This window comes from Chinchilla lanigera, unplaced genomic scaffold (genome assembly GCF_000276665.1).
Source record: "Chinchilla lanigera isolate Chin_1 unplaced genomic scaffold, ChiLan1.0 scaffold00047, whole genome shotgun sequence".
In the NCBI taxonomy this organism is placed as follows: Eukaryota; Metazoa; Chordata; class Mammalia; order Rodentia; family Chinchillidae; genus Chinchilla; species Chinchilla lanigera.
The window spans coordinates 11886473-11912828 of NW_004955448.1; the positions used below are offsets into that span (position 1 = coordinate 11886473).

Here is a 26356-nt window from a genome sequence, read left to right on the forward strand (position 1 = left end):
CCCGGGCCCACACACTATGAATGTGGCAGGGATCCTCCTAGGCCCCAGAGGGTGCCTGAGGTTTCACCTGCCTTGCACGCTGGTCAGGGATGCAAAGCTGTGACTCACTGGGCTTCCTGAAGATGTCTGGTGTTCAGCCCAGCCCAGGCCCACACACTGTGGGTGTGGCGAGTAGCCACCGAGGCCCCAGAGGGTGCCTGAGGTTTTGCCTGCCTTGCATGCTGGTCAGGGAGGCAGAGCCCAGACTTACCAGGCCTCCCAAAGATGTCCGGGATTCAGTCCAGCCCAGGCTGACACACTATGAAATGCCTTACTTTTATTAAGGGACAGATCACTCAGCAAAAAAAAAATTAGTGAAGAAACATTGGAGTTGAACTATATTGAAGACCAAATTGATTTTATAGTTATTTGCACATATTTTATTCAAAAACTGAAATGACAGTCTTCTCACCAGGAAATGGAACATTTTCCATGATAGATCAAATGTTAGGCCACAGAAAAATCTTAACAAACTAAGGCTTTTCATGTATATTATCTGACTTCAATGGAATGAAACTAGAAATCAATAAGAAGAACATTAGAAATTGTACAAATGCAGGGACATTAAGCATTCTCTTGAAGAACATGAGGAAAATAAGATATTAAAATTTTTCTTGAAAGACACACAAGATATAACAGAAACAATACTTAGAGGGAAATTTAGAATGATAAGTGCCTATATAAAAAATGATAAGATTTAAAATAACCTAATAGTGCAACTCAAGGAGCTAGGGAGACAACAAAATAATTTCTTTAGCTCTTTGGGAAAGATACCTAGAAGGAGAATAGCTTGGTTATAAGGAAAGATGTCATACTAAGTGACACATATGTATCCATGCTTATAGCAACACAATTCATAATAGCTAAGTCCTAGAAGCATCCTGCATACCCACCAAGAGATGAAACAGTTTTAAAATGTGGTATCTATGTATAGTGGAATACTACTCAGCTATAAAGAAAGATAAATTTATGACATTTGTAAGGAAATGGATTTACCTGGAAAATATAAGGTTGGGTGAAATAAGTCAGACACACTAGCTTAAATCCCATGTAGTATCTCTCATTTGAGTAAGACAAAGTACAGAGCATAATAAAGGATGGATAGAAGGAAACAAGGGGATAGACCTCTTGCAAATGGGAAGAGGTCCAGGAAACTGAGGATGAGAAGAAAGGGAAGGGGGAAGCAAGAAGAACTAACATATGTCACGTAGAGGAGACTAATAGCCTCAACGAATGTCAGCATTGTGTGCCATAAATATGAGGTAGGAATAATAGAAAAAGAATGAAAGTTGGGAAAGGGAATTTTAAGGAAAGAGGTGGATAGGAAGGGGATTTAAAAAAGCTGTATTATGTAAATGTATCTCCTCCCCAAGATGAATGTAAATGTCATATATTGCAAACAGAAAATAAATAAATAGAAACCAAAGAAAAGCAACAAAATCAAATCTCAAACTAGTGGGAAGAAAAAAGTAAGGATGAGGAGTGGAAATACATGAAATAGAGACAAAAACAATATAAAAGATCAATAAAATAAAAGATTCATTTTATGGACAAGATAAATTGACCAAAAAGCTAGCATAAACAAGAAAAAAGGGTAAAATTCAAATAAATAAAATCAGAGATGAAAAAGGTGACATTGCAGCTAACGCCACAAAAAAAACAAAGGACCAATAGTACTGTTATGAACCACTACATGCTAGTAATTTGGAAAACCTAGAGGAAAGGAATAACTCTCCAGACACAAATCTACTACCAGTTAATCTGGATTATCAGTTTGAATATAGTAAGAGACTTCTGGGGAGATGGTTGGGTTGTGAGGGTACTAACTTAATCAGTGGATTAACTCATTGATGAGTTTGTACATGAACAAGCTATAAGGAGGTGGGCCTAGTTGAAGAAAGTGGGTTATGGGGATGTGACCGTCACTGCCTATATTTGCTCCCAGGCTCTTCTGCTCTCTGCCTCCTCAGTGCAATGAGTTGAGGAGCTTTCCTATGCAGTGATGTTTCTGCCTCAGGGCTGTCCAGCCATGGACTGACATCTCCAAAACTGTGAGTCAAAATAAACCTCTCTCCTTTTAAATTGTGAATGTCAGGTATTTTGTCCCAACAATAGAAAAGCTGACAAATACACTTACCAAAATTGAACTACCAGGACACAGAAAACATGAACACTCCCAAAAAAGGAATAAGGTTAAATAAAAAGTTTCCCCAAGACAAGAGACCAGGACCATATGGCTTCATTACTGCATTTTACCAAACTTTTAAAGAAAAACTAATACCAATTCTTAAAAAAAAAAAAAAAAAAAATGAAAAGGAGAGCACAATTCCCATACTCATTCTATGAGGCCAGAAGTAACCTGACAATAAAAGTGAATTAGGACACGAGACAAAACCCCAAAACTGAAGGTCAGTATCTCTAGCACCAAAAATGCAAAAATTCTCAATAAAATACTAGCAAATCAAGTCCAGTAGCACATGGAAAAGTGGGATATATCCCCAAGATGCAAACATAGGCAAATTAACACAATACAGAATTCATCAAAATTCAGGACAATAACTATGTAAACATCTCAAAAATGTAGAAAAGGAATTCCATAAAAGCGAACATCTCTTGTTGATATGTATCATAAAATATTACATATAGAAGAATGTAACTCAATGCAAAATGACTATTTATGACAAACTCACAATTCACATTTTGCTAAACAGGGAGCATCTGAAGTAGTTTCTGTAAGACTGGAGACAAGACTTTTATCATTCTTATGCAATACAGTGTTGTAAATCTTTTGTAATATAATAACCACTGTTAATTCTTACCATTTTGTTTTGAAACCCTGTATCACTTTTGTTTTTGCTTTATTTTTGTCTATATTGTTGTTAGTTTGCTATTGGTCTTTTTTATTCTTTTTAAAATGTAAATTAAAAAATAATGTATAAAAGAAACAAAGATCCTTCAAATAGGAAAAGATGAGTTCAAATTATCCATGTTTGTAGATGACATGATTTTTACATAGAAAAATATAATGGCACCAAAAAATTGTTAGAACTGATAAACAAATACAATATTAGTTGCAGATTAAAGAAATCCATAGACAGAAAGAACAGTAATTTTTTATACCCTAATAATAAAAACACTGAGAAAGTAGACAAGAAAACAATTCCAGTCATTATAGGTAGCAAAAAAAAAAAAGAAGAAGAAAAAAAGAAAAAGAATAGACCATAAGAATGTATTTAACCAATGAAGTAATTGCTCAATACAATGAAAATTACAGAACACTGATGAAAGACATGGAAGAGGTCAGGAAAATATGGAGAAAATATCATCATCATTGATGGAAGAATTAATATTAAAACATCAGTCATTAAGCAATATACAGAATCAGTGCAATTCCTGTCAAAATATGAATGACATTCTTCACAGAGTAGAAGAAACAATCAGGAAATTGACTTGGAGCCACAAAATAGGCCCCCACAGCTAAAGCAATCCTGATCACAAAGAATAAATCTGGAGTCGAAAATATACTACAAAACTGGTAACCTAAACAGTATGGTATTGGAATAACAACAGAAACACAAAAAAATGGGGCAGAATAGAAAACCAAGAATTAAATCAATGCATTTAGAAGCAATTCATCTCCCAAAAGGCAGCAACAATACTGGAGAAAGTTTTCAATAAATGGTAGTGAGAAAACTGTACATCTATTCCTAATGGATTAAGTTCTTTTGCTTGATTCAGACAGCAACCTTGAATTGATAAGGTACAGCCCTGATGCTGGAGGACAACAGATAATGCTGGATGTTCTTGATTGACAGGGTTGACTGCTGGTCTCTGCCACAGCTATTTGACAGTGGCTTGTGCTGGATGCTGTAAGTCAGCTCTACTGGGTGCTGGTTTCTGCCACTGATCCTTACTGGCTGAAGTTCTCTGGATCTTTTTGGGGCTAACAGGCCCTAGTGTTCATTGCTCTTTCTTTTGAGATGGGTGCTTTGTAAGTTTCTGAGTAAGTTTACAGCACCTTCCAAGGCCACACTACCTGAGAAATAAATCATGAGCGATATATGGGACCACTGGAGCAAGGTTTCATAGTCTGTCCTATAGTTCAGAGGCATCAGTACGTCACTGGGAGCCCTAGACAAACCTGAAGGAGTATAAAGGGAGTGCTGTCTCAGCAGGAGCCTCAGGCCTGTGATTAGTTCAGGTGCGCGTGGGGCTGTAGGGTTCTCTGAGAGGGTGGGATGATGGGAGCTGTTTGATTAACAGATGTCACATCTCCATGAAAAATGGTGGGGCCCAAATGGGAATCTCCAGGAGGGCTAGATATATTCACAGTTTACTGGGACTTGGGGAGGTTTGGGGGTGTTTCATAATAGCTACAGTATGGAGTCAACCCCTGTGTACATCAGCGGATGAATGGATAAGGAAAAAACATTTAGCAACATTATTCAGCTGTAAGAATGAAATTCCATTATTTGCAGCAACATGGATGGAACTAGAGGACATTATGTTAAATGAAATAAATCGAATGCAGAAATACAAATAACACATGCTCTCACTCATACGTGGAAACTAAAATCTTGAGTGGAATAGTGATTACGAGAGCCTAGGAAGGGCGTGAGAGAGGGATGGATGGAGAGAGGACAGCTAATAGGTGAGAGGTGTCATTGGATAGTAGGAGTAATTTCTGGTACTCTAAGGCACAGCAGGATATTCGTGATTAACAACAACTAATAGAATATATTTAAATAGCTGTAGAGAGGAGTTTGAATGTTCCCAACACAAAGAAATGTCTGAGGCGAAAGACAGGCTAAATACCCTGATCTGATTATTACACATATTGAGATATCACACTGTACTCCATAATGTGTATATTGTTTCAAGTAAAAATAAATATATATTAAAATAAATTTTTCTGTCAATCTTTTTTTTATCAATTCAATTTGTAGTGCAGTTAAAGAATTTAAGAAGGTAAAGTCATTTTTCACTTCCCTACTAAGAAAGTGACCTTTTAATTCTTAAACATTTTTTGAGTGCCTTTGGTATGAGTCAACTAATTCATTAACTGATTAATTATACTATTTTACTATGAAATTGGTACTTGGAAGAGTTATCATAAAAATACAACATGAACTCTGCTAGTTTACATGTTGTGGAATGATTTTATAAGCTTGAGAAACACATGTTAACTTAATATAAGGCAAAAAATTAGAAATTTAAATTAAGCAAAATTTTTGATAGTATTATCAAAATATGAAGTACTTAGGATAAATTTGATAAAAGTTTCTCAAGACCCTGTGTATTAAATATGATAAAACACTGCAAAAATTTAAAAACACAATAGAGGAATTCATTAAGATTATATAGTGAAAGAGCTACTGTTGTTATGATGTTAATTCTTTCTAAAATGATCAATACTAACTAAATGCCAATCAAAATCTCTGAAAGAAATTTTAGTAGAAACTGATAAACTGATTTAAAATTTACATGGAAAGGCAATAGATATAGGCAGCCAGAACAACTTTGAGAAAAAATAAAAATTTTTTACATTTATGATATTGTGATTTCTTTGAGGATATATATATGTGTGTGTGTGTGTGTGTGTGTGTGTGTGTGTATAATACAATTAGACATTGTGTAATGACATCTTAGACATTAAGCAATACAAAGCGCATAGAACATGGTGGTCCTCTAAGATTATATCAGCTAGTGCCACGGTGGTGCCGGTCTTTGTGTTAAAAGCACTCTATGACGTTTACACAATGACACAGTGGCCCAATTATGCATCTCATAGGTTATCCCTGTCTTAGCTGGTGCATATTGCTACCTAGTCTTGTCCATTTCCTACTATGACACTCCTAAAACCTTTGCACTCTCTTGAGGGATAGTAGTATCTTTTGAGTGTTAATAAGATAGCTAGTGGCTATAAGGCCTTCAATAGCTTCTAGACTGTGGCTGGTCACTGGAAGACCAAGACACTTGTCACCAGAAAAACCAAGTATGGGTTGAAGATTGAAATGTTTGGCATCACTGTGAAACCTCCTGCAGGGGGAAGAAGAGCTGATGGCTCATGGCAGTGATTTCAGCTTTCATGTCTGTGTGGTGGTGCTCCCATAAAACCCAGGAGGATGGTGTTCGGAAAGTTTCCGGAGAGTGAGACATGTGCCAGTCCCTGGAGGGTGGCATGCCTGGAGGGGACACTGAAGCTCTGTGCCCCTCTCCACACACTTTGCCCTACGCATCTTTTCTGCTGTCAAAGAAAACCGCCAGCAGTGACAGTATTTTGTGACCCGGACGCATCTTGTGCTGAGGTGACCATTCTAGGAACTTGCTGATGTGCCTAAAGAAAATTATTCGCTGAGAAAGAACACCCTGAGGTTTGCGTAGACTAAACTCTTTCCTCTAACAATGAGGGCTGAGCTGGCTTGTGTTAGACTAATGAACTAGAGAAGTACATTTATCCTCCAATCATAGCTCTTAATAAATGACCTGTGACCCACTTAAATTTCCTTCTCTTCTCCTTAAAAGGATCTCCTTCCTAGTGGGACATAGTCTTCTTTCCACTAGAAATTGTGCTGCCCAACGTGTAATTCTAAGATGTCGTATAAATCCTTTTTTGCTTTATAAAACATCTGAGCTTCTTTGGATGATATTTCCCTCCATATTCTTTGTAACAGCCTTCATAACAAACCAGTAAAAGTAAGCAAAGCATTACCTAAATTCTGTGAACAGTTTTCCTAAATTAATCAAATTGAGGCAAGGGTCATGGGAGCTCCAACTGATAGGTGGTTGATCAGAGGTAGAGATATCAACCTGGGTGCTATGGTTGGCACTATATATTGGGGGTAGTATTGTGGGACTGGGCCCTTAACCCGTGGGGTCTGACACCACCTAAAGGTAGGTAGTGTCAAAACTGAATTGAATTAGAGGCATCCAGCTTGTGTTCTCTAGTCTTTTTTTTAAGGGAAAGCAATTCGGTTGTAGAATTGCTTTGTGTGAAAAAACACCTCCACAGAAGAGTTCTGTATTAATCGTTGAGTAAGGGGAAAGGAAAAACACGTTGGATTTTCCTACTAGTGATAATGGATATCAAGAGATTTTATATGACTAAAATAGTCAAGACAGTGTCATATTGGCATAAGATAGGCATATAGATCAATATGAAAAGTCTGGAATAAGACACACATACACATATATATGTATATATGTACATGTATATGTGCATATGTATGTGTATATATATGTATGTTATGTATATCTACAATGTTTACAACCTACTTAGAAGAGAATGATGAAAAAAATGGGCAAAATATTTGAATATACCTCACCAAAGAAGACATGCAGATGGCCAATAAATGTGAAAAGATGCTTAGGATCATTAGTCATTAGGGAAAAGCAAATTGAATCATAATTTGATACCTCTATACACCCACTTGACAGCAAAATTAAAATACACGACTGTAGTAAGACTTGATGAGCATTTGGACGAACTGGAACACTCAAACTTTCTGCTCATGGGTACATAAAATGATATAATTGCTTGGAAGATATATTTGTCATTTATTAAAAAGCTAAGCATATATTATGTGCATTACGATTCAATTTATTGAATCCCCAAGCTATTATTTATTGCCCAAGGGAAATGATATACCTATGTGAAGACTTGTCTATGGTAATGTTTATGATAACCCCACTACAGCTCCAAAATGCAATCAAACCCAATGTCCAGCAGTAGGTGAATGGGTAAATAAATTGTGGGATATATACACAGCGGAGTACTAGCCAGAAAAATAATTATTGATACAGACGCTAATGTGAATAAATTTTCAAAACCATGCTAGTGAAAGAAACTAGAAGAAAAAAATACTACATACTGTATACAGTGGACCCCCCACATACGTTTCTAGAGCATCTGAAAATTTTTTGAAAAACTACAAATTTCAGATACAGTCAGAAAAATGCCTGTAAATCCCTATTTTTGCAGTCTAAGCCCTACATAGTTATGTAATCTCCCAAAGTTATGTAATTTTATCTAATAAAATACCGTGGTAATGAAGCCTTAGAAGGTGCAGGGTGTTTTGGTGGCATATTAGGGATTTTAAAGCTTTAAGAAGAACAAAACTGAGAACCCTGGAGATAGCACACGCGGGGCAGCAACCTGTCGTGACGCGGGGATGCTGGTGCACCTGCCTGAGGTGGGTCCTGGCGCAGAGCCAGTCAGCGGCAGGGAGCATTGAGGAACGCGGGCAGATCGGATACTTGCAATCCTCTTGCCAAAATATCAATTGTGGAGGGTATTTATGGCTTCAGTGAAATTTCAGGGGTTTCCGAGAACAAATACCGGTTAGGGTCTAGGTTCTAAGGACAAATTGTGAAGGACTGAGGCCGTGAACTCTGAACCGCGACTTCGTGGGGGTATGTTGCATTTCATTTAGTTCTAACTCTAGAGAGTGAAAATATTTCTATACTGGCCTAAGACGAATCACTATTTGCCTAGGGATGAAGTGGAGGGAAGAAAGGATCACGGACACTTGAAAACTTTAGGTGCGCATTCTTCATCTTCACCATGGTAATGGCTTTACAGGTATCTTAAAACACTTTTAAATACTATACGTGCAGTTTACTTCATGTCAATTATATTTCAATAACCTATAAAAAAGAAAATAGACACAAAAAAGAATTTTAAAATTGTATTCTCTTGCCTAAAGTACTTTTAAAATTTTAATATTACATATTCATAGTATATTACATATGAATTTGCATCGTACATTTTTTTCACCTTGTAAGTTTTTAAAAATAAACATAAGTTAAAAATATTCAGCTACCAATAAATTCTTTTGTTGTTGCTGTTGTAGCAGGGGTTGAACGAAGGGCCTTTGCACCGAGTTATCTTTCCACCTTGATTGCTTTTTTATTTTGACATGGGCTGGGAGTTTGAAGGTGGCTGTAAGCCTGTGGGTGGTGCCCCTACTCAGGGGTTCCATTACCCACTCTTAATCCCAGTATCACATCCTAATCCACATTCACACACCCTAACTCAGCCACCTTCAAACCTCCCTGCCTATGAGGCTTTGGGGAGTTACCTAGATATAAACCATAACATCCAAGTATTATTTAATTTTACTTGAAGACTTTTGCATTTTTAAATCCCAACCCAACTAGCTTCTCTCTTTTCCAATTATGAAATTAGAGGATTGAAAGCCCCAGGAAATCTGGCTATAGGAAGAAATCCGCTAGACCATTTTGTGCAAAAGAAAAGAGAGACTGGAAGCTTTACTGTTGTAGCTTTTCAGCTCAACAATAGTTGTGAAGATAAAGGATCCATACAGATTCTGGAAGATAACCAACATCAGAAAGAGGCATAAGAACTACTATAGGCAAATACTAAAAGGACAAATCAGTTATGGCAGTAGGAAAAATAGCTCACACTTGTCTTTCCAGAATTTAAAAACTCTTTCACATACATTGCCCCCTTTAGTGGACATCTGTTATGGCCCTTGGAATGAAGTGAGTACTCACAACTTTGTTAAATCAAAGAATTAGAATTTTTACCAGTGCCTAGGGCTTTGTAAACACCCCATATTTGGAGATAACTCTTTTCTGCACAGCTTGTGAGCCAAGGGATTGACTGCTTTTGACATGAACTATCTTTTAAAGAATGTTTTTGTGACAAAAAACCTTGGAAGATAAAGATAGTGTCTCCTTTCAGAGCAGTGGGAAAGTATTAAAAAAAAGTCTCCTTATGAGCATACATCAGGTAAGTTTGCTCCCCATTATAGAATATTTGGAATCTGTGCTGAGCATTTTTCTTTGAGGGTATACTGTACTACATTATCAGTTATCATTTGCCGTCTTGATGTCACACTGTAGGAATTGAGGCCTAGGAAACTAGCACAAATGTTAATGCTCTGATTATTGCTATTGCTCTGAGCTGTGAGTTGTCCTTTGTCTCTGACCCAGGAGTCTCATTTCTTCTACTAGGATCCATTAGACTGTGGGAGGCTAATGTATTAATTTGCAAGTAGGTTACAATCACAGACCCTTCACAGCTTTTGATTCGCTACACATGTTCTTCGTACTGCAATACATAATTCCAGGAAAATGTAAATAAGTAGTTAAATACGTTGCATAAGGAAAGCAAACAAAATTTAACCACATATATAACTTGCCCATTCTGCAAAACAAAGCTACTACTACAAGTTAAAACATCATTTTAGAGTGGCAAGGAAATAAAAGAGCCTAATTGATGGTGTGATTGCAGGTCAAAACAGCTGTAGGGACTAGGAGAAAATGCAGAAATTGGAAAACAATAGAATGTTCACCTGTGGGAAGTGGATCTTAATCTTAAGTGAAGAAATTGATTCAAGAAGCTTCCAAAAAAGTACTACATTGATAAATTGTCCTTGGTTCTTTTATAATCTCTAGAAGAAAGCACAAAACACCAATAAAAGTGGCTGCTTCTGAGAAAAACAGGTTGTGAGAGTGACCTGCTTGTATAATTTAGAATTTTATACCAATTATAGATAGTACTTATTTTAAAAATACATGTATAAAATTTAATTTAAAAATTCTTGACTGAATTTTAAAGTAAGAAAACACTATATTTTTAGATTAAAAAATGGCTTATATAGCAGGGATATTACCTTATAAAAGATTAACTGAGGACACCGTTCCTTTCAAAATTGCTGTAGTTTGATTTTATGGAGGTAAAGATGTGACTATGTTTGTTAAAGGAAATTCTTCAGAAAAGGCTCTTTCATTCCAGGTAAGATAAGTAAATGCTCTCCATTTGCTCTCAGAGAAAAGTATGAGGTTACCTTCAATCAGAATGCATGCATTGTGTTCTATTTAGCAATGTAAATTACACATATACATTTTACAAAAGAGAGGAAAGAAATAGTTTTCCTAAAAGACGTTCAATCAGGATTATTAGTGTCTTCTATTTGGGTTTGTTTAAGGTTGAATAAACTAAGAATTTGAAGTGTTTGGTTAGAAAAGCTTGGTTTTAGTTGTGTTTTTGGGAAGTCAAAGAAAGGAGGGTAGTTTGGCTGGGGTTAGAGCAATTCTTAGGGGAACCTGATTCCAGGCAGAGTATAACCCATGACTGAACATCTGTGCTCCAGCACTGTGGAACTACAGTAGCAAATTGGTCTGGATAGCTCTGACTGCCATTGGCAGAAGCTTCATGCATTGTTGTGTGTCTGAGGAGGCTCACACAGCAGTTATCTAGGAACTAACTCCTTAGAGTAAACATCCGGAGGTCCTTAGAAATATTTTAGGAGCACAACTCTGGAAAAAGATGGGGTCTTTTCACAATTATAGAAGGGGGATTGGAATTATACTAACAAAGTCCCTTTTTGGTAATCTAAAATGTTGAAGATTTCCTTTGTATATGCATTTAAATTTCTTTTACAAAGGGCAGCTTTCAGAGCTTTTTCTGGGTCTGCATATCTTAGTCTGTTTTGTGTTGTTGTAACAGAATACTTGAGGCTGAATAACTCATAAACGCTAGACATTTCTTACTGTCCTGGAGGCTGGAAACTCCCAATCGAAGGGGTTCACATTTGGCAAGGGTTGTATCCTCTGCGGCATACGGCAGAAAGTGCAAGACAGCACAGGAGGAGGAAAAGCGCTGAACACATCCTTTCTCAGGAAGCCACTTCTGTGACAAGCACCTCTGTTATAACAGCGTAATCCTCTTGACCTCAGCACCTCTTAAAGATGTCACTCACCTGTCAACTCTTACACTGAGGATTAAGTTTCTAAAACATGAACTGTGGAGCCACATTCAAATCATAGATTACCGTTCCTAGCTCCCAAAATTCATGTCTTTCTCGCATGTAAGATAAATTCATCCCAATAGTCCCAGGGTCTTAAATCATTCCAGCAGCAACTCAAAAGTTCAAAGTCAAGCGTCTCATTTGCATCATGTATGAGTAAGTCTTTAGGAACAGTTCATCCTTAAGATAATTCCTGTTTAGCTGTGGGGCTGGGAAATTAACAAATGATGAAAGAGGAATAGGCCAGATGTTTCTATTCCAAATGAGGAAAAATAGGCAAGAACAAAGGGGTGACTGGTTCCAAGTAAATCCAAAAGCCAACAGGAAAAACATCAATAAGTCGTAAGGCTGGAGAATAAACACCTCTGACTCCGTGTCTTGAATCCTGGGCACGCCAGACTGGGTATACTGCCCTGCAAGGCCTTGCACAGCCTGATGGACTTACTGGGCTCCTTTCACCCGGAAGTCTCACTGGTTGGAGTCTCGGGCCTCTAACTTTCCCCGAGTGCAGTTGCACATCAGTATCTCTACAGTTTCGGGTTTTCCCAGGGGCCTCATCCTCACAGCTCCACTAGACTTTGTTCTAGGGGGAGACTTTCTGTGACAGCTCCAACTGTGCTCAATATTTCCCTAGTACGGCTCTCTGTGGTGACTTTATTATTGTTACATGTCTGCCTGGGCCTCCGTGGTGTGCCATACACCCTTTGAAATCTAGGTGAGGCTGCCATGGCCCCACAGCTCACGTATATGGTACATGTGTAGAGTCAGCAGCACAAGGAAACCATGAAGGTCTACAGCTTGCACCCACCAGAGCAGAGGCATAGGCTACACAGTTACTTGTTTGAGCCAGCAGTACCCTAGCTCTGGGCAGTAACACTGAGGTCCCCCAGGTCCCTCTCTGGAAACTTTCCCTCAAGGGCCTGTGTTGGCAAGGGCAGCTTCAAAGATTTCTGCAATGACGTCGCGGTCTTTCTTCCACTGTCTTGATGAACAGCATTCATTTGTCTGCTATGTACATTAATCTCTTTAGCAAGCGTGTCACTGCTTGTTCACACCCTTGCTTTGCTCTCTTAAACCAACCTTTTCACTCCATACAGGTCCAGCCTGTGAATTTTCCAAATCTGTGCATTATGCTTCCCTTTTAATTGTGTATCCTGTTTAAAATAATTTCTGTTTTGTCAAATTTTACTAAATGTGATTAAAAGTAGCCATACAGCACTTTCAATATTTTGCTTAGAATTTTTTCTACCTGATATCCTAGCTCACTGCTTTTAAATCCTATCTTGCACAAAGAGCTTCAGACCTAGACACAGCTCGCCCCTGCTTTTGCGGTCACTATAACACGGACGACCCTCGCGCCAGTTTCCCACCTTGTTTCTCAATTCCGAGACCTTACCCTAGTTGCCTTGACTATCATATTTCTACAAGCATTCAGCTGCAAACGCTTCATCTCAAGGACCAAAATTTCCCCACAACTCTTTTATCTTTCGGGCTTCCATAAAGTTGCCTTTAACACTATTCACAGCAATCTAGGTTTTTTTCTTTTCTCCAGCTTCTCTGTATTCTTTTAGCCTCTACTTATTACCAAGCTTCAAGCTGCTTCTACATTTTCAGGTACTTATTAAAGCAGCAGTCCCACTTCTTCCTGCCAAGTTCTGTTTTAGTCCATTTTGTTATAACAGAATGGATGCTATATGAACAACAGACATTTATTTCCCATGGTTTGAGGAGCTGGGAGGTCTAAAGGCATCCGCAGAGGTCTCCCTGCTGCATCACCCCATGGTGTAGTTAGGAGGGAAAGAGAGAGCATGAGGGTGGAGAGGGAAGGTCTGAGCTCTCCTTAAAAATGAGGAACCCATTCCCAAAATAACTAACTCACTGTTGTTACAAAGGCATTGATCCATTGATGAGGACAAAGCCCCCATAACTTAATTACCTCTGAAAAGTCCCAGTACTGTTGCACTAGGGATTAAGTTTCCGCCACATGAAATAACCATCTCAAAATAATGCTATGCCAGACAGGTGCATTTGGGGGGGCACCTTCTGGTCTGGTACAACCATGTTTTGGGGTTATGTGTCCTGAGCGCCATCATGTGAAAATGATAGGTTAGCATCAAGGAAAGTGAAGCTGAGAAACATAAAGACTGAGAACACTCTGGTGATAAATTAATTTTATGAGATATAAATTACCCCTTGGGACTGGGGATTTAGCTCAGCGGCACAGCGCCTGCCTGGCAAGCGCAAGGTTATGAGTTCGTTTCCCATTACTGGAAAACAACAACAACAACAACGACAACAAAATAAATAAATAAATAAATTGCCCCTTTAAAGGGGTAAGACTAATGTGTAGCATACTCGTGTTAGTTAGGTTTGTCCTTCAGATTAGTTAGTTCTCTTTGGTCACATGTTTGAATTTTATGTAGAGCAGGAGAAAGAAAAAGATTTTACATTTACATCTCTTTAAAATAAAAAAGCTAAAGAGCTCCTTCAAGTGCCTTCAAGGGGGTCTAAAGCAGGTGCTGGGGACTTAGCTCAGCAGCACAGCGCCCGCCTGGCAAGTGCAAGGTTAAGGTCGTGAGTTTGATTCCCCGTACCGGGGGGGAAAAAAAAGAAGAAAGAAAAATGGGTCTAAAACAAGGGAAGGAGTATCTTCCCAATCTCAGTTGGTAGCATGTTTATAGATATATTTTATTTTTGATCCAGCATCAATATTACTGGAGTTGTTTTTCAGGTACATAGTATAAGGACAAGAGGGACCCTTGGGGAGGAATAAAATAAAGACCTGGGCCCTTCTCAGAGGGTAGAAAAAACCAGCTTCTGTGCGGCTGTGAGCAGCCAGTAGTTTTCAAGCACTTTGCGGTTTGGCGCCGACAGTCTGTGGTTTTGACGCCTGCCTCTCGTGGGCAAGCCTGTCCCTCCTATGCAGATTTCCGTGCCTACGCATACCCCAGTTAGCCCACAAGACCGCACCACTAGCAAAGCCCAATACGCAGTCAGTCAAGTGCTGACATTCAGGGAGGTGGAGATGGGACCCCGACTCCATACAGCGGGATCCCGGCCCCAGATTCATCTGGGCTCGGCGCTGGGCGCCCCCACTCCCCGGGAGTGGCTTTGTACCGCTTTCTGCTGCAACAGCCTTAATAAGGTACTTCTGCTTTGCACTGGTCTTCTCTGACCCCTCTTCCGCTTTCTATATCAGAGAGAGAGATAAGCCCAGTGGGGGTGGGTCGGGGGATCCCCAGACCCCAGACCTACCGGACAAACAATCGGACCATTTACATATGAATGAAGTCACTGCTTTGACTGAATTCAAACAACTGCAAGAGGTTTTCATTTTAATTTGCACCTTACCAGGCCTTTAAAATAGTTAGCTATTAATGTATAATAGTAATGGATGCGTATAGCAAAAATTAATTAGTTTTACAGAGGGGAAATATAAATCTATCACACCTTAGAAGAATGTATGTCATTAAAAAAACCCCTATTTTTAGTGTTTAAATTGAATTGCTGATATATTGCACTATTTCCAAGGTCCCTGGTGAGAGATTTGCCCATATTCTGGAATTCTATTTTATCGAAAAAAAAAAAAATCCTCAATGTTATAAAACTTGAATATTTTCAAGAAGCAAAAAGCATTTTCAAATATAAGTTGTTCAAGGAACATTAGGTCTTTTATTGCTTGAATCAATGTGCAAAAAGCTAACTGGTTTTAAAGAAGGTTTGAAGCAACCAAAAAGATAATCTTTCTTTCCTTCTGGCGGCCAGCTTGAATGACGAGCATGCAGAGTGAAATGTCTACTTATTAAAGTTTGACTTTATTTACACATTAAATTACAAAATAGGAGGATACTCTCTACCATCTAAATTCTCAGCTATAATGTTTATAGTTTTCTCAGAGCTGAAAACAAATGCATATTTTTGCAATAAGATTTTCAGTAAGAGGGAGGATGTAACAAAACTTTATAGCAATTAAAATCTTATAAAGAGGAAGATTAATTCCAAACAGTTTGGAACTTTCAGAACTCTGTGGTACTAATGAAACTTTAATTTATTTATTTATTTTTATTTTGAAGAGAGTAGTCAACGAGAAACAAACAAAGAAATAGAACAGTAGCAGCATACCAGTATCACACACATAAACAAATCAAAGCCAGAACATTCAAAGTGATACAGAGTCTCAAGACAAAATAATACAAATCAACCGTGGTTGAACTCTGTGGTACGAATGAAATTTTAAATTTTAAATAGGTAAGTTTAAGGAAAAATTATGTTCTTAAAATAAAAAGCTAAGAACAGATTTTCTGTTGTATAGTGAATAAGGAAAATTTCTCCTGTAACTCCTTTCCCCTTTGTGTTTGAGCAAAGTAGTCGGGGTCAAACGTGCAGAACTGTTACATGAGATACACATCTGGGGACAAAAGATCAGGGAGCGATAAAGTGAGCTAACGCAGAGAGGCTTTCTGGACGGAAGCCCAGCAGAACCCATTTACTCGGAAAGAAAGAAAACTGACAAGCTCCTTCAGTTCAGGGTCAGGAATATAATCTGCTCGGTGATGTAGCTGTTTTATAAAGGCAGCTTTATTCTAGGCCTTCAGTGTTTTCCTCCTAATAAATTATGTTGAGTATAATTACTACTCGGAAGAGTAACACAAACTATTTTATGGAGTCATTTGAAAATTGTATATAATATACAATAGATTATATTTCTGTGACTCATAATTTGAATTTCACCTTGACACATTTTCCTTTTTAGTATTTAATACATATGGGACTTGGTGTGTGCCTTCGTGGCTTAGAATGCCCTGGGTTTGACACCCAGAAATACCCTCTCCACTTGCCCCCAAAAGAAAATTTAATACATGGAAGGACTTCTTCAGATGGTCAGTGACTGTGATGGTGAAGAAAAGGGACTATTGCGACACTGTTTAGTACAAAACTGCCAATCTTAAGGTTATTATTCTCAATCATACGGAGATCAGTCTTTACTGCGAAACAAGTGATAAATTAGAGGTACAGCTGAGGGGTGGATCTTATCTGAGTGACAGGTGGATATTTTACTTCAGGGGTGGTGGATTAGAGCAGCTGCATTAGTCCCATGTTCTTTGAGACCTGGGGTGGCTGGAAAGTTGCTAAAGCTTAAACTAAGTCCTTATTAAAATCACTTTCCTCACTGCACACACCCACTGTCAAACAAATCATAGAGGAGTGTTATACCTTTGTGCCTCCATCTGATTGTGAATTGTAACACAACTTCTTTAGTAAGCCTTCCTTTAATTCTTTTTTTTTTTTTTTTTTGGTTTTTCTCGGGTACCGGAACGGAACTCACGACCTTGCGCTTGCCAGGCAGGCACTGTGCCGCTGAGCTAAATCCCCAGCCCCTACCTTCCTTTAATTCTTAAAAACTGTATTTTGTTTTAAATTTTGTGCTGTGTTGGGTGTAAACACTGTTTTTCCTCGGATACCTGCCCCATTGGTGCTTCTCCTGGCGTCGATGGCGTTGTTTGCCGGTCGTTCTTCCTTTGCCTTTGTTACAGTTGCTGTGCGTACTTTTGGTGTAACGCGATTCCCAGACCTGCTGGGATTGCCCGTGTGTCTTGCTTTGGCACATGAGATTTGGAAAGAAATGATGGTGCTGATTCTAATTTGGGGACATTGTTTCTCACACCTCTTGCATACTGTCATTGGCTATAAATTAAGGATACGTTGGGCAGCTGCTGGCCTCAGTATGAGAGACATAAAACACAAGCCTGGACTACAACTTGAAATAGTAATACCCAGCCAATGTGTAAACTCTTGAGTGAGAAATAAATAAATATTTTCTCTGTAAACCACTGAGATACTTGGAGATGTTTGTCATACAGCAGGATTTGATGAATCTACTTTCAACTTTTTGTCTTTCAACATCTGAAATCTATAGAAAAATGAAAGAATACAGTGAGTACTTGTATGCTCTTTGCTTAAATTCAACAGTTGTTAATATTGTGGTCTTTTTGTTTTACCTCCCTTTCTCTATGTTTTGGGGGCCACTGAAAATAACTTGTGAGATCATAATACCTGGGTCATAACTGTGTTAGCTATCTTAGTCAGTATAGACTGCTACTGCAAAACTCCCTTGTAGAGTGGGTGGCTTAAACAACAGAAATTTGTTACTCGTAGTTTGAGAGGCTAAGAAATCTAAAGTCAGGTTTCCAGATTATTTGGTTTCGGGTAAGAGTCCTTTTTGTCTTTTGAGAAAGAGAGAGAGTAAAGAGAAGAGAGAAAGAGAGACAAAGAGAGAGAGAGAGAAAGAGATGGAGACAGAGACAGAGAAACAGAGGCAGAGACAGAGAGAAAGAGACAGGCAGAAAAAGACGGAGGAGAGAGAAGAGGAAGAAGAGAAAGAAAGGAGAAGAAGAGGAAAGAGAAGAAAGAGAGGAGGAATGCGAGGTAGGAAAGATAGAGAAAGAGAGAATTTCTTACATCTCTTTTTATAAGGTCACTGACTATTCAAAAGGACTCCTCTTTATGACCATCTCCACCCTAGTAGAACTGCATTGGAAATTAGAGTTTCAAGATATGAATTTTGGGGGGTATAAACATTTAATACATGGAAAGAACAGTATTTCATTCAACTGAGTTTGAAGTAGCTTATAAATGACAAAAATTCTTTACTTTTATCTTAAAAGAAGTGTGTAAAAATGATCCAAAGTAATCTAATACTCTGGCAAAGGAGATAATAGTGTAGGAAAATGGTGCATAAAATAGCCACCAGAGCCAGGCCATAGTGAATTGAATCTGTCCAACAACTTCTTGGAAAACATTATTTTCAATTTTATTAAATGTAAGTAAAAGATAATGATTTATAAGTGCAGCTGCATATATTTTATCAGCATTACCGAGGGCTCAGGCAATGAAGTATTTAAGCTATCTAAGTTTAGTGGTACATAAATCCATCCAGTGCGGCGTGCCAGGGAGTGTGAAGAGTTATAGATTGGCCTGAATTCCTAATGTGACTCAGCACAGTGTGTGATACCTGCTGGACACTTTCAAATGAATTGATGAAGGTTTCTGTGGGCTACAGTCTTTTAAACTTCCCACTCAAGGTTGTTCCTTGTACTTTAGCAAAGTCTTGAGTAAATACCCAGGACTAAGGAAAGATAAAAACGATAGACACATGTGCATTCTAGGAGGAAATCAGTATAAAGCCAGTGGGCAGGCACCACTCAGACCTAGGTTTGAATTTGAGTCTTTCCCTTCTTGGCCACTTATCTTACCAAATTATTTATGCTTCTTTCTGTTTGGTTTTCTCATCTAGAGGTGGGGATAATAATGTTTGCTTCACAAGCTTCGTTAATATTACATTATTAATTAAATACTAGTATCTGTGTATTTCCATTTGTAGCCCTTGTATAGCCTTTCTGGTCAATGATAGATATAGGCCTTTGCTCATTTTGTTTCTCTTCCTCTTCCCTTCTCCAAGGACAAAGGCTATTGAGACTGACTTGGCTATAACTACAGCAGGAAAAATAGCAGATGAGAGTAGCTATACTTTAGTAGGGGTAGTACACAGGCAGTCAGCACTTTAGGGAACAGGTTCTGACTGAAATAGAGGTGGACGAATGGGGAGGAGAATCACAGGATGACCCTTTGATGTATAACATACTTGGGAGTGAAGCACTGTGTATGGATCCTCATGTGACTTTTTTTTTTTTTTGAGACAGGGCCTCACTATGTACTTCAGGTTGGCCTTGAACTCACTATGGAGCCCATGGTGGCCTTGAACCCATAGTGTGGATCCTCAGGTACCTTGATAGATGTGTCTGAACTCCAGATTTAATTGCAAGTCAGCCCTGGCTCTATACTATGGAAGTTATAGTTCAACAGGAAACGTATGTAATGCTCCAAATGAAATGTGTTGCACACGGAAGTAATTGGCAATGGACATTTTAGTACATTTTTAGAGCTAGAAGTCACCTGAGAATCACCTCACTCAATAGTTCTTCAAATACATGTGAAAACCACCTAAGGTGCTGAGATAAAATAGCTACCGACTCTAGCATCCATGGACTGTGGCTCAGATCCTGAAGTGGGGCCAAAAGGCTGATTTTTCACGTTATGATTATTTTCTTCTTTATTTTTAATAAGCACTGCTGTGATTTGGGTTGAGGTTGTCTAATTACAGACCCCAGGAAGCCTGGTTCTACAAGCTGTCATTTGGTTGCTCTCCTTTCTGGAGCTACTCTGAGGAAACTATTTTGTGAGCACAGTTAAGAATCTAGAAAAATAGCTACTGAAACATTTTACAGAAGTCAAACAATTCGAAATAGTCTAAATGACCTTTAATTGATGGATAGCTAACAAAAGTATAGTTTGTCTATATAATGGTATCAGGTCCCTGGCCTAGGACCACTAACCTCCTGCTCAGAAACTATATATAGTATTAAATAATGTATACACACACACACACACACACACACACACACACACACACACACACAATTTCAGTTATGAGGTGAACTGGGATGGTCAAAGGCCAATGAAGGAATAAGACTGCAAGGCACAGTGTCCCTGGCCTTGTGCATAATTTGATCGGAGAGGGGGTGCTGACAGCTGCAGGAAGTGATGCGGGTGAACTGCTGATGCAGGCGAGGCTCAAGGATTAGAAGAACAAACATTTTTGGAAAATCACACAGGAGCAGTTCATGGTTAACTGGTAACCTGATTATCTGCTAACTGTGACTACTGCGCTAGAAGGAATTTGTGCGAGTTGAAGTCATCAGCTGTAGTGTTCCTATTGCTCTGAGGTGCCAGGAATTCACAGACCGTGCGCTGGTTTCGGTCCTGGTCTTTGGCCTGATAATTAATTTCTTCCCCACACCAGCTACAGGCCTCACCACAAGTCACTTGGGCCTGAGACAGACTCTCCATTTATTTTATGCCAATATTAATATCAGTTATTGCCTGCTCTGCACTACATCAGGCTGGTCCTCAGCAAATGGAATGCTATGCAGCAGTTAAAAAGATGAAAGGAGATCTGTGTGCTCCGATGTGTAAAATTCTCCAAGATACATAGTTTAGTGAAAGCAAGCTAAGGAGCAAGCTATACAATAGGAACTATTTGTGGAACGTAAAACAATACTACCTATTTTTTATTGGTAGATTTAAGAAGACATATGACATAAATGCCTAAAGGAAGGATTCATATGTGGTAACAGTCCTCACCTCAAGATGGTGAGAACAGGATGCAGTAATAGGGTGTTGTTCTCTGCAATGTTGATCAAATATTTCATGGATAAACTAATCAGCTGCATCCAGCTCATCAAGGGGAGAAATTTAGAAAGGGGACTGAATATTTAAGTCCTATTGGCTCAGCTTCCTTGTGACTGTCTGGATCGGCAGTCCTGTTTGTGCATTATATTTTTCTTCTTTTTAAAATATTTTGCTGGCTAATAAGCCTTTTCCTATAGGTTGCATGCTAGATATGCTAATATATTCTATCATATCACAATTTTGCAGGTCAGGGATTTAATTTTTTTATTTGCTTGTTTGTTTCTTCTTCCGTGTTTCTGTTTGAATCCATTTTGTGTTGCCAAGGAAGTCCAGGGCTTAGTGTCATCTCAGAGTCTCCATAACTGGAGACTCTCCCTTCCTCTGATTTTTTTTAAGTGCATGGCACTATTTGTCATTCAGATTGCAGTAGGTTAGAGGCAAGCTTGGAGAAGCCTTCCCTGGGCACCCAATCTAAGAAAGTAACTTTATTTTACCTCACTTTAGTTTGTGCATACTACTTATTAGTCTCTTAGTGTCTGATACTTATTGTTATCTGACATTTATTGTTTATTTATTCTAATATCTAGGGTTAAAGTTTTGGTTGTGTTTCCCATTAGGATATAGTCTGTGAAACATGGACCTGGTGAGCTTTTCTCCTGCTTTATGCCCCAAATCTATAACACTGCTGGCAATTGCCAGAGTCTCTTGAATGCTGCTGAGTAAATGAATGAAGAGGACAATAGTATTTTTAAACTTGTGGGTCCTTGGGAATATCTCACTGTGGCTCCAAATAATGACAGAGATATTCTCTTGAAATCAATCAAGAAATCCTGCCCAATTCTCAGCGTGTTGCAGGCTCATCCAGGGGGTGGAGAAGGCTTGTATTCAGAACTGTCACCTACATGGAGCTTTCCCAAAGCGAAGGCTCAGTCAGCAATGGAACAGATGCCTTTGAATACCAAAATGCCACCAAAACAACAGAGGGGAGTGGGCACCGTGGTGTCAAGACCTCAAAGTAGTAAGATGAAAGATAATCTTGGAAACCAAGAACGGTGGACAAAATCAGGCTGCGGAAGAGGTCAGACTGCAGGAGTTCCCAGGATATTTGCATTTCATCAGATTTCAGTCTTTCTCTGGAGTGAAGAAGTTACCACTCCCATTATCACAGGGCATTCACCTCCTATTGGGTAAGGACAAATGTTCACAGAAATAAAGCAGACCCCTGTCTAATGATAAATGAGACTGAATTTTTCAGTGCGCTACCCAGGAGAAGGATTACTGATAAGGGAAGACCCATAAGGTAGGAGATGATTGCAAACATTGATTTATTTTATCTTCCATCAGGCCCTTCGCAATAAGATTCCAGGCTTAAAAAGTTTCTGTTAATATAATGTGCCTCAAGGAAATAAGAATATGAATAGAAATGGTAAAAGTCTGAAATTGATAAAAGGCGGTTTTTCCTCTCTAGTATTAAACCTATTTTTTGTATTGACTTTTGAGGTGCAGAAATTTGTGGCATGAAGTATAGAATCATTGTTAATTTTGGAGCTACTAAATCTGTGAATATCTGTATGATAAGTAGGGAAAACATATTTTAGACAAGCAACCATGTAAAATATTGGCATTAATAGTTTTACACCACCCAATAATTAATCACCTTTCAGAGATGATATGTGATGAAGCTTCTAAAAAAATTTTATCAGGTTACAATAGATCATCATTCAGATGATGTATTAAGCATGTAAGTTCTATCATAACAACTACCTGGTAAAGGGAAAAGATAGTTTGCTTTTAAAAATATGTTATGCCTGTGGTATTTAACAGAAAATTATGAATAATAAAAAATTTAGTATGTATTTAGTTTCTTATGATAGAACCAGTGGAACATTATATTTGTTGATTTATTGATCATTTTATTTTCACTTTTCCTTATAAAGAATTTATAATTCATGAATAAAAATAAACTGCAGCATTAAACCTCACTTTAGGGTTTTTAGAACAGAGATTAAGTTTTATATATTATGCTCTTTCTACCATTTTTCAGAGGTAATCATTAGGGCCATCTATTTGGATGTTAAATGCTATTTTTATTTTGAACTTCCATAAAGAAACTGTCACTCATTTTTTAATTTGCAGAAGTCAGCTTTTCTAATAATATATCTGTATTGAAAAAAATGCTACGCTTCTGCGAGAATGAATTCAGGCAAATAATTAATGGAAGAACTCTCATGTAAAGATTTTTCTAAGAAACAACCTTCTTTCTGAAATTCACATTTTATCCATTCCTCTCTCTTCCTCAAGTCTGTTGGCAGAAATTTGAAACAAAAATTAGTAAGTGTATTTTTGAACCTTTGAACAATTAACTAGAAAAATAGAAGGCTTTATTTAATTAGGACAAAGGAAGGAAAGAAGATATTCAATTCAAACATGGCATCTTATCCCATTTTTTTTTTTGTTTGTTGAATAAAGACCAGACACTGGGCTGCTTATTCCAATTTCAGGGATTTATGAGATATTATGCAAGGGTCTGTCTTAGAAAAGTAACTATTTTCATTTACCTACTGTAGTAATATGACATTTACTATAATTTAGTCTCACTGAGTAGTTTATAAGATTTGAAATCTAAGTGCTTTGCATAATCTCCTTCCAAGTGCTTTAATTGACATTCTGCTATAATGAACCCCACAGACCATTACCTGGCTAATTGCTTGAGTTACAGTGCTTACACAATGCCATTCTTTGTCCTTGGTCTTTGGGGGCATTAAATAGCAGGGCTGTCCTGAAAGAGGAAGTGACTGCTCTTTTTCACGTGATGCATTAGCCTCTTGGTAGCTTTTTCAGGGACAGACTCTCTCTGTTCTTCCCTGGGCTGATACCAATCCTGATACTTCTTATATATCTGTTATTCTGGGATTCGCAACACGTTCTAGGAGAGACCTTGACCTCTAAAGGGCTTCCCAAGCCCCAGGGGATGACTCGAAAGTCCTGGGCCAGGTGATGACATGAAGACATAACAATATTTAATTCTCTAACACTACCTGTTACTAATCAGGCTTTGTTAGGAAAAGAATTTTTATACTTCAGAGCTTGAGAAGAGTGTAGAGCTGGCTCATGTAGACCAAATTCTTTGTTTTTAATGTGAAAATACTGAGCTGTAGTGGGCAAGGATTGACCCCAGTTTCATGCGCCAATTTGTTTTTATAAATCAAGACCCATGATGAAGTCTTTGACACTGATGCCAGAGTTAGAACAAAAGTAGGTTAGTGCTAGCTAGGTTAGGCACACCAAGACAACCTAGAGAACTGCTGTGTGGTCCATCTTATCCGTGTTTATTCCTGTTTTGCATGATGATATGTAAACTGTTGTTTAGTCAGGGCTTGCCAGGAGAACAATGCAGGACACATAATTTATAAGATTATTTTATAATAGTCACCCAAAGAGGCAAGTTCAAAAGAGTACAAGAAATCTGTCCACACACTAAAGACCCAAAGAATCCAGCTGAGGGCCTGGATCCCACAATAATGTCCTGCATGAGACCAGCTGAAGACCTAGAGCCATAACAATGCCCCCCATGAGTGCAACTGGAGAGGAAGAGTCCATGACAATGTCTCATGCAGGCCTGTTTCATGGATCTATATTGGGAAAGCCCAAAGGCCTTGGTTGAAGCTAGAAAGTCTGTGCCAAAGGGAGTAAGGATCTGTGCCAACAGGCTGAGGGATCTGCACTGGAGCCAGGAAGTGATGCTCAAAGTAAGGACCAGAGCTGCTCCGAAAGGTACCACAACCATCCTCAGTGACAATAAGGTCCCAAGCTCCTTTACCAATGAGAACAGCTGAGTCCATATCAGGAAAGCCATCGTGACAAGCTTCTCCATGACCTTGTATGGTGCATTATCTTCCCCTCTGAAACCAGAAAGTGATGCTGTAAGTAAGGTCCAGAGTTCCCTCAAAGTGAACCATAGCGATTCTCAGAGACAATAAGATTCCGTACTCCTCTGATGATGAGAATGGCTGAGTTCATCAGGAAAGCCAGCAGGACAAGGTCCTCCAGGAGGACCAGCAGCTCCCAACAGCTCCCTGACAGCACCTAGACCTCTTCCTCTCCAGTTCCTTTTATTTTGTTGGCAGCAATCTTCAGGTGGGCCTGCCACACCCAGCACCAAGCGGTTCAGTTACAAATTGACCACCGCTGTCAATCCACCACAATGGCTTTAGGAGTGGGAAAATGTAAGAAGTTTTGAAAGAGGTCTTTGAGAGTCGGTACAAACTCTGCTGCCCATTAGCCTAAACTGATTTCTCTTGGTAACTTGATCAAAAAGTTTCTCCAAGGCCTGGTCTTACCTTGGTCCATGATGTTAACTGGCTCTACAATTAATTCACATTCCGATGAGCAAGAGATGAACAGATAGAATTTGGGATTATATTTGCAAACATCTGATTTTTCTGATGTTTGTTTAATATTTTTAAGCAGCGACGTAGGTTTATGTCTTTCTGGATTTAAAAACAAAATGGGAGATCTCATTGCAGAAATGAAAGTAAAAGAAAGTTTGGTAATTAGAAACATTTCTATAAATATAGCATTAATTTCATCTATATCTTAAAAGTTGTCCTTCCTGTTTAGGTTCCTTATACCTGGGCATGGAAGTAAGCTGATAAGATAAATCAACACAGATCTTTCAACAGTGAGAAGTTAGCCTAACGATAGACATTAAGCTGCTAGTGCTGAAAATTCTATGTGTCATGTTATATAAAGCTATCTTTTGTTTTAAAGACAAACCTCTTTTCTTTAAATCTGTTAGATACTGTATCCTGAAACTTGCTAACCTCTCCACTGAGGAAGGCCTGAATCACTCTGATGGCCTGGGAAGAGCAAGACTGACTCACTTTGACTCCTTTTCCATCCGCATTCCCAGTAGGGGACACGCACGGTAGGCTTTCTACTGTCTCCAAGAAAAGGTGATTTCCAGAGGTTAGGTTGTACTCCCTTTAACAAATGCTTCCATAATTCATATCAAGGAAATGGAAACATCTCAGTGAAATCTCTACTTCATCGAGAAAGTTTCTAATATGGACCCTGGTTTGACTTAATCATGCATTTTTGTTAACATGCCAAAGCTTAACCAAAATATATTAGAAACAGATGTAAGTTTTAAAACTGAAGTTTGCAATAACAACTTTAATAGATTTTTACCTGCTACCAGGCCCAGCGAATAAACAAATAAGGAAGAAAAATCAATCAACATGTTTGGGTCCCATTCCATTCTTTTATGTTCCTGGACTTTATTGTTTAGA

General features: G+C 38.5%; 1 protein-coding gene and 1 pseudogene across 1 annotated transcript in view; one reads left to right on the forward strand and one right to left on the reverse strand.

Annotated features, from left to right (window-relative positions):
- The window catches only part of LOC106149516, a 58610-nt pseudogene that overhangs the window by 31008 nt on the left and 1246 nt on the right, over positions 1–26356 (reverse strand).
- The window catches only part of Otol1 (otolin 1), a 58603-nt gene that overhangs the window by 17480 nt on the left and 14767 nt on the right, over positions 1–26356 (forward strand). The window lies entirely within an intron of this gene.